Source organism: Lepeophtheirus salmonis, chromosome 6 (assembly GCF_016086655.4).
Source record: "Lepeophtheirus salmonis chromosome 6, UVic_Lsal_1.4, whole genome shotgun sequence".
Lineage (NCBI taxonomy): Eukaryota > Metazoa > Arthropoda > Copepoda > Siphonostomatoida > Caligidae > Lepeophtheirus > Lepeophtheirus salmonis.
This window is the reverse complement of record NC_052136.2, coordinates 3,378,000-3,386,253: the sequence shown is the minus strand read 5'-3', so window position 1 is coordinate 3,386,253 and position 8,254 is coordinate 3,378,000.

The window sequence follows — 8,254 nt, the reverse complement described above, 5'->3', positions numbered from 1 at the left end:
CATATATATATATATATATATTTTTTTTTTGGGGGGCTTGGTTTTGGAATTTTTTTTTGGAATAGAAATCCAAAAATTAAATTTCAAATATTACATTTTCTAAAAAAGTTCAAAAATCCATAGTTATTTATAGAAAATGAAATTTTTCTGGAAAAAAATTCAAAAAAGAAATTTAGAATATTAAATTTAAGAAAAAAAAAATTCGAAATTCATAGCTATTCAAAAAAATTAACCTTTTAGCGAAAATATTCCAACCCACCGTTACTCATAAATAAATAAATTTTATGGGAAAAAATTTAAATATTAAATTTTTTCAAAAAAAGAATTCAAAAATTCATAGCTATACAAAAAAAATTAAAAATTCATAGCTATTCAAAAAGAAATATTATTTTTTAGGAAAATGTTTCAAAAATTTAATTTCAAATATTAAATTTTTTGTAAAAAAAATCAATAAGTACGTATGTAGGGTTTTTTTAATAAAAAAATTTGAAAAATTACGGCTATTCACAAAAAATTAAACTTTTTCGAAAAAAATTTCAAAAATTAAATTTCAAATATTAAACTGCAGACGCCCTGAGTGGGTGTTTCAAATATTTGTTAGATGCTCAATGTATTTGATTATAATTTTCTTTATGGAACTCTTCAGTTTTATATAAGTTTGAGCATTGCTTAAGTTGTAGGGAGATGGGGGGGGATGAAACCCCCCTACAATGAAAATTGTCTCAAATCATCCCCCTCTAAAACTGGTTAAAGCATACTTTAACATAACTGTATTTTAAATATTATGTAGAGAGAAACCGCTGAACCCCCAATAATTAGAATCCATTGCAGACATCGCCCTTGTTTTGATTTTACAACACAATCTCCAAGTATGAGTATATACAAGATCTGGAGTGATTAATGTATATAACTATATATTCCATTGTTTTGGTCAACTAACTTTCGGCTTAAAAATATTCCCCTTGCTTTTGCACACTGTGACACTCTATGCATTTTATCTTTATAGTGATAAATGGAAATAAATATATAGTCATCATCTAAGTGGAGCTTTTTATCCACACGCAACCTCGCCTGACAAAAAGTAAGTAAAAATTTGAAAAAATACAGAATGGATCTTATTTAGTCGGACATATTTTATTATTTTCAATCCTGAATGACATTGGTACAAAATCACGGAGTAGGACAACAAGACATCTTATCACTGAGCAGGGCAATCTAAGACGCTTTGAAAAAGCAAAGAAGATTCTAAATTTTGGAAAGGAAAACCAAAATTCCGTCAAAATTTCTTCTCTTTTTTGATGAGAAAATGACATCACAACGGGACATCCAAACCATATCTCAGCCTCTGTGAGACATGTCTTCAAAACAAAAAATCCATTGTCCAGTGCAGGTCTTCCTTTCCATTTTTGTATGGATAAGAAGGAGCGGCTCAATGCAAATGCTTAGGTCAAACTTCTGGATAAGAAAGTGCTACATTGGGCCATAGAAATGTTTCGGGACAACTTTGTTTTCACTCTAGACGTAGCTCCGTGTCATTGCGCCACTAAGACCCAGTTCTTGCGGGAGCCAACTTTTATGATTTTTAGGACCTCAACATTTGGCCACCGTCCTCTGCTAACGCAAGCCCCTCAGACTATTCTACCTTGGTGCATCTGTGGGAGAGGTTGTGTGCTACTCCTCACAAAAAAACAAGTCTTTTGTGGCTTACATCAAGAAAGAATGGACCAAGCTTGAGTATGACAACATAGCCAAGGTCTGCAAAGGATTTAAGCCTCGTATTGAGGGAATTATTCGAGCTGAGGGCTCACATATTGAATAAAAGTTGTGCCTTGCACTATTTTTAAATGTTTTTGTTAGATAAATGTCCTTACAAAACCTCTCGTTTAAATTTTACTCTTGAAAAATTGAAAATGATAAAATGTGTTCAACTAAATAAAATCAACCCTGTAGGGGAAGGTGAGGTTAGTTGATACATGTTTGGTTTTTACGTCCTCAAGAAGTTCAGGACAATCTATTTTGGCTTATATTTTGCAACTAGGTAGCCACAAGAGTTACCTAACAAAATGATAATATTCTTTCTTATTTTTTTAATAATATAAAAATTGGCAAATGTATCAACTTACCTCAGGGTAGAGTTAAGTTGAAATATGTCTTGGGGCAAGTTGATACATTTAATTTAATGACTGATTAAGATGGGAAACAATTAAGAAAAATCAACATATTGATGATATGAAAATGATCAAGTCTATTCAAATTTATTCCATAGTTAGGTATACATCACACCCTGGTCACTGTGATGGTTTTATGAAGACAATAATAATTTTATTCATATTACTTTCCAAATACACGAATATTTCACTTAGCTCATAGGTACTAATAATAATTTAAATAATAAATAATCGTTTTTATTCTCATTTTGGGTGGTGTTTTCGTGAGAATAGAACATGATACTTTGCAACGTCTATTTTTCTGATTATCTTTGTTGGGCCATAGGTAGTGGGCATAATACTTTAGGAGATACTTGATTGTTTGTTGGCAATTTGCCATTTTGTATTAAACTAAAACAGTTTTCTGAAGAGATGGACGGCAAAAATGCTTTACTCATAGTTGCCATTCCACATTCAGTAATTTCAGAAGCTACGTAATCCGATTCTTCGAAAATATCAAAGTTTAAGGGGAAAATGCCCGTGTTTCTAAACCCTGATACAATGCTTTTCAAAATTTCCCCATCGACCAACTTGCATATATTCAAATGTTATGTTACCTCACCTTCCCCTACTGTTCGTGCATGCAGAATAGGAACATGTTAAATGTTGATACATGTCTCAACTTGCCCCTTACAAAGTGTCTCAACTTGCCCCAAATATATGCCATTCAGTTCAAAAGTCATCAAGAATTAAATGCAAAAAAAAATAAAAAAATGCTCGAATTTAATTATTCCAGTCATTCATTCACTATTGTTTAATGAACTATTCTAACGTGTGAAAATTAATAAGATAACCATTTAAGACATGGATATGAACCAAAAACTGTAGTTACCTCAAATATGCAAATTTGACAAACATATACATTTTGATCCTTAAATCTAGTCCATTTTACTGAATCTTATTATAAAATTTAATGGGAAGTCAAAATAGTGTCCCCCCCATCAATATGTTAAAAGTAAACAACTCTGAATTTTAGTTCTCCCCTAGTCAGTGGTGCATCAACTTACCCGGGAGTAGTGACTTGCCCCACCTTTCCCTATATGGTAGCTAGCCTATTGTAGTTTCTTATTGACAACTGTTTGTTATAATGGACGGGTTTATTATTTATGTATTATCATAGGGATAGAAATATTACATTTTCAATGGATGTTATATACAATTGGACATGAGCAAATTTAAAAAAAACCTCATCGATAACCACAAGGTGGTGCTGATGTACCAAGTTGTCGTAATAAACAAATAAGTACACTAACTGCAAAAAAACCGCAAGGTGGCACTACTATCTTTGGATTTGTAAACAAACTACAAATAAATAAACAAAGCTCATGCTCCGTATACATTTTATTGAAGCCCTCAATGGGTATAAATTAACATTGTATAAATCCAAATCCATATAATGTACAACTTAATTCATTTACACCTATTACCTCCTATGCAGAGGTGGACATTCTGCTAATTAGTGGATTAAGAATTTTCTTAGGACTAACGATTATCTTGGCGTTACCTCACTAACACAAAATACCACATGTATTTTTTTTGTAAGCTTTCGACTCCCTCCTCTGTCTTGATCCTCTAGCCATGACGGCTAAAGATTATCTCAGGAATTTCAAGAATGTTGTATTTTTATGAAAACTTGTGATTCTATGTTTTTTGGGGTGCTAATTCAGAATCTGTATTTAAAACATTTAAATTCGGAGTTAGTAGATCTGTTTTGCACCATTCACTTTCCAGGAAAAGCTTAACTTTTGAGCTTAAGTAAACCTAAAATTTTTTTTTGTGTTAAAAATGTGAGTAATGATATTCTGAACCCAGCAGGTGGTCTCACGGCACTAATCCTGGTACGGCGCGCGCTCACTATAATTATCTTACTTTGACCCGAGCATGGTGCCATACCCGAAAATCTTTTTGCCCGAAAAAAGTTTTCTGTGAGCAATTCTTCATGTAGATTTCGAATTTGGATTGAAAATTCAAGAAAAACACAAATTTTAACAAATTTTGTATTGTTTAAATAAGCGCGCTCTAAAAACTTTGTCTTCATTATTTGGAAAAAGAACACTTTTAGATACGTCTAAACTTTCAATTTTTTTTTTTGGCCTCAGAAAGTTAAGAGTTCAAATTTTTATATGAGACAAAAAAATTGCTGGAAAGACATTGTATATTGAAATAACTCCTACAGTATCTCTTAAAACATGCTAAGAATTTGAAATTTCATAATTTTTATTTAATTCTCTGAATCAGCATCCCAAAAAATAAATACCTCATGAATTTGATCAGTTTTAAGTTTCTCTTTTTTAAAGCTGAAAATGCTCAAAAACGCAGACGTGCTCCCGAGAAAATCCTTAGTCATGGGTATTTCATAATTTTATATTTTTGATAAATAGGGGTAGATATAAGTTATATAACCAAATAATAGCTAAAATAAGTTGCTAAATTTCTTAATAAGCTGAAGATCCGTACTAACAGAAAAATGCAAACATTTTTTAACCTAAGCCTACCTCCAGCAATACGAAAAGCTTCATTTCAAATTAACTTTAAAAGAAGTTTTTACACATTTATAACTGAGTTATGTCCTTTAAAAAAAAATAATTTTGCCGGTTTGGAAAAAAATTGTTTGAAAGAAAGTAAGCTGAAGCTAACAGGGGTTGCTCTAAGAGGACAAGATAACAAATGAGGCCCAAAATATTCTAACAATTTCACTTGTCCATGAATATTTTCAGTCAGATAGATCAGTTTTAGTAACATTCATGTAAGGAATACCAATAAACAGAATATTATATTGGTATCATGGAACGTTTATTCTTTTATTTAGATCTAGGAAAGCTCGCCTTGTGTTGAGAAAGTTTGCCCTGGGATTATTCGTCTTGTGTACAAATTTCCCAGGGAAAATTCGCATTCAAATATTCAAGGCAAATATTCCCAAGGCAAGTACCCCCTAAATTAAATTATTCCGTTATATTATAGAATATAACTAAGTAAAAATTTAATATTATAATTTAAACATTATTTTATTTTTTTCTAAATAATTCTAAGGACAGACAGTCCTAAGGACCAATAAAAACGATTATAAAACTGTACTGGATCGAATAAATAATGAAAACCACAATAAATAATCTTTCCCAAGGCAATTTTTTTTACATACTTCCAGATAAACTGGTTAAGAAGATTTTATTTTATAGCATTTATCTTCATTCAGTCACTCTGCTAATCCTAGAACTTTTAGCCAGAAAGACAGCCTGCCACCAATTTTCTAGCATATTTTGCAGATTGATTAGCGTTAGTGGATCAGTGAAACTAGAAAGCAGGATTTGCGATAGAAAAAGGTCAAAAAATGTTGGATTAGCCTATACCCGAGTAACGAAAAATTACTGGATGGCCAATGCCTATCTGGGCTCCTTTGAAATAATAAGGTTCTATTATAACAAAAGATCATATTCATTTGAATTTATATAATCACTTTTTAGCTAAGGTTCAATCAAAAAGAATAAATGATCATTTTGGACCAAAATAATCTTAATTCACAAAGATTAGTACTTACTTCTGTCACGGAGAACATGATCATTCTCAATTTATGGAATTCTGTCGAGTGGATCCCTTATTTCAATCTCTAATTTATGACATGTCTACCATGTAAGGCTTGTTCTTCATCACATTGCAGATAGGGTTAATGTCAATAATCCCCAAGAAAAAAAGATAAAAAAAAGTAATTAAATGGAAAAAAATATTATAGAAAATTTATCGGCTTTAACGGAAAAGTCTCTAACCTTCATATACTTATATACAATATATAATTAATCAATTCTTTTGTCATGTCTTTTCTGATTAAATATTCTTAATCGTTTCTTCATTTTTTTTCTTCTGTCAATTAAAGATTGGAAAGTGGTCTGTGTACATGAATATCATGCTAACTAATTGATGGAAAATTGATATTTATTAATAATTGCCCAGAAATATAATAAAAAAAGTAGAATATCATTAATACATATTTAGATTTTTTTAATATCAGGCTTTGAAATATATTCACGTAAATTATCTTTCAATACCAAGGGCTTAAAAAAGCTTTGAACCTGAAAAATACCCAAAAATAACAAATAACAGAGAAAAAAATTAGGCTATATTTGGAATCAGGGAATTAAATTCTACTAAGTTGCGCATATGCTATTTTAGTGCTTTAAAAAATTGTAGTTTTGTTGGATAGTTATATCATTTGTATGCATATAAAATAAAGTTTATGTGCATGTATGTCCTTCATTGGTTCCCTTTTGAACCTGGTGAGACTAAAACGGGAGTGCCAATTTTCGGGGGAGTCATACAAAGGGGGCTTATTCTATTCCCCAAACACTACTTTTTGAAGCTCAATGAGGTTAAATAGGGGGTTCAGTTACAAATCAAAAAGTGACGCTTTATTAATTTATTTAAAATCAAAAAGTTTTTGGGAAAAAAAAGAAATCGGTGAAAATTGCAGTTTCGTTTTTTCCGGTGAAAAAAAAAAAAAAATGGAATTCCAATGCAATATTTGATTCGTAGAAAAAATAAAATTGTCGAAATTTGTAAATGAATTCGTTTGCATATAAATAAGACAAATAAAACTTAATGTTTAACTGAAATATTTTTGAAATAATTTTTCAATATTTTTCACTTTTTTCCCCCATCATAAATGCATTTTAGACATCAAATTAAAACCCTAACATAACAATATAGTATTTTCAATTTATGGAACATTTTAGTATTTGTTTTTTTGCAATATTAACAAAAATAAACTAGTTATCAAGGGTTATTTATTCGGCGAATTTATTCTCCATAATTTTTTTGATTTTGCAAGTACAATTTTTTTTTGTTAGGTTCCTCTTTTCAATGCTAATTAATGCTATTAACTACTTTTTACTAAATTAGGGCTAAAATTTTTCGCAATTTTCTTTGCAAATTTCGATTTGGCAATTTTTGGACAAAAATAAAAGATGTAATTATGATCTAAACAAATTTTTTTCATGCATATATGTTGGTATGTCATTTAAAGTTTATAAGACCATTTTTTTTAAAATTCATAATAATACATATATGCTGGGTAGGGCAGCAAAACGTGGACTTTTAATTAATTTTTATTTTCTCATTATTATAAAAAGGTTCAGTGATTATTTTTTAATAATCTGTTTCTGCCGTCTTTTTTGCATAAACAAACTATACCAATCATTTATTCATTTAATCATCGTGAGCGAGTAACAAGCAAAAAGGCAACGCATCTTAGATCTCCTAGATGCTGGAGTTGATGTGATGAATATTAAGTACATTGGTAAGTGTTCTGGGAGCCTGGTTTTTAATTTGACAAGATGAAAATAAATAAAGAAGACCTCTCTAGGATGTCAGGAAGTGAAGGGCATAATTTAAAGAGTGATACGAAGTTCTTGTTAAGTTTGGTGAAAAATATGAAGGATGATTATACTAAGTCGATGAATCGCCTCGCCAACAACTTCTCTGTGGCTCATAGGACTATTAGGAGCTATAAAGTACAACTTGGGATTAGTTTCTTTCACAAGGACCCCACACCACCTTCTGAAAGAGGAAATGAAAGCCAGGAGGCTCGAGAGGTGCAAGAAAATCATCACATGGATCAAGGTAATTGGGTCAATTGTGAAAATTTTCTCGGACAAGAAGATTTTCACAGTTTATCAATTCCAAAACCGCTGGAACGACTGCTGGCTTTCAGAAACAAAAGAAGAAGACGAAGAGATTTACTACACCAAATTCACGGTCCAAAAAATGTTTTTCGGTGTTGTGGCCTCTGATAGAAAGAAGTTCAGGAAAATCGGCCAGGAAGCCTACTATAAGGTGCTTAGGTACACCATCTTGCCAGGGAGGGTAACTAAATTTGCACTCAAGACGGCGTCAATTATATTCAACCCCTGATTGAATACTCGAGTGTACTCATAAAAGACGAAGCGTAACCCTGAGGATTTGCTGCAGATTTATAACTGTAAGTCCTTGTTGAACTAAGAGTAGAATTGGGGATCAACATAAAAGTAATTCTTTGGTTATATCCTTTTCTCCTTCCT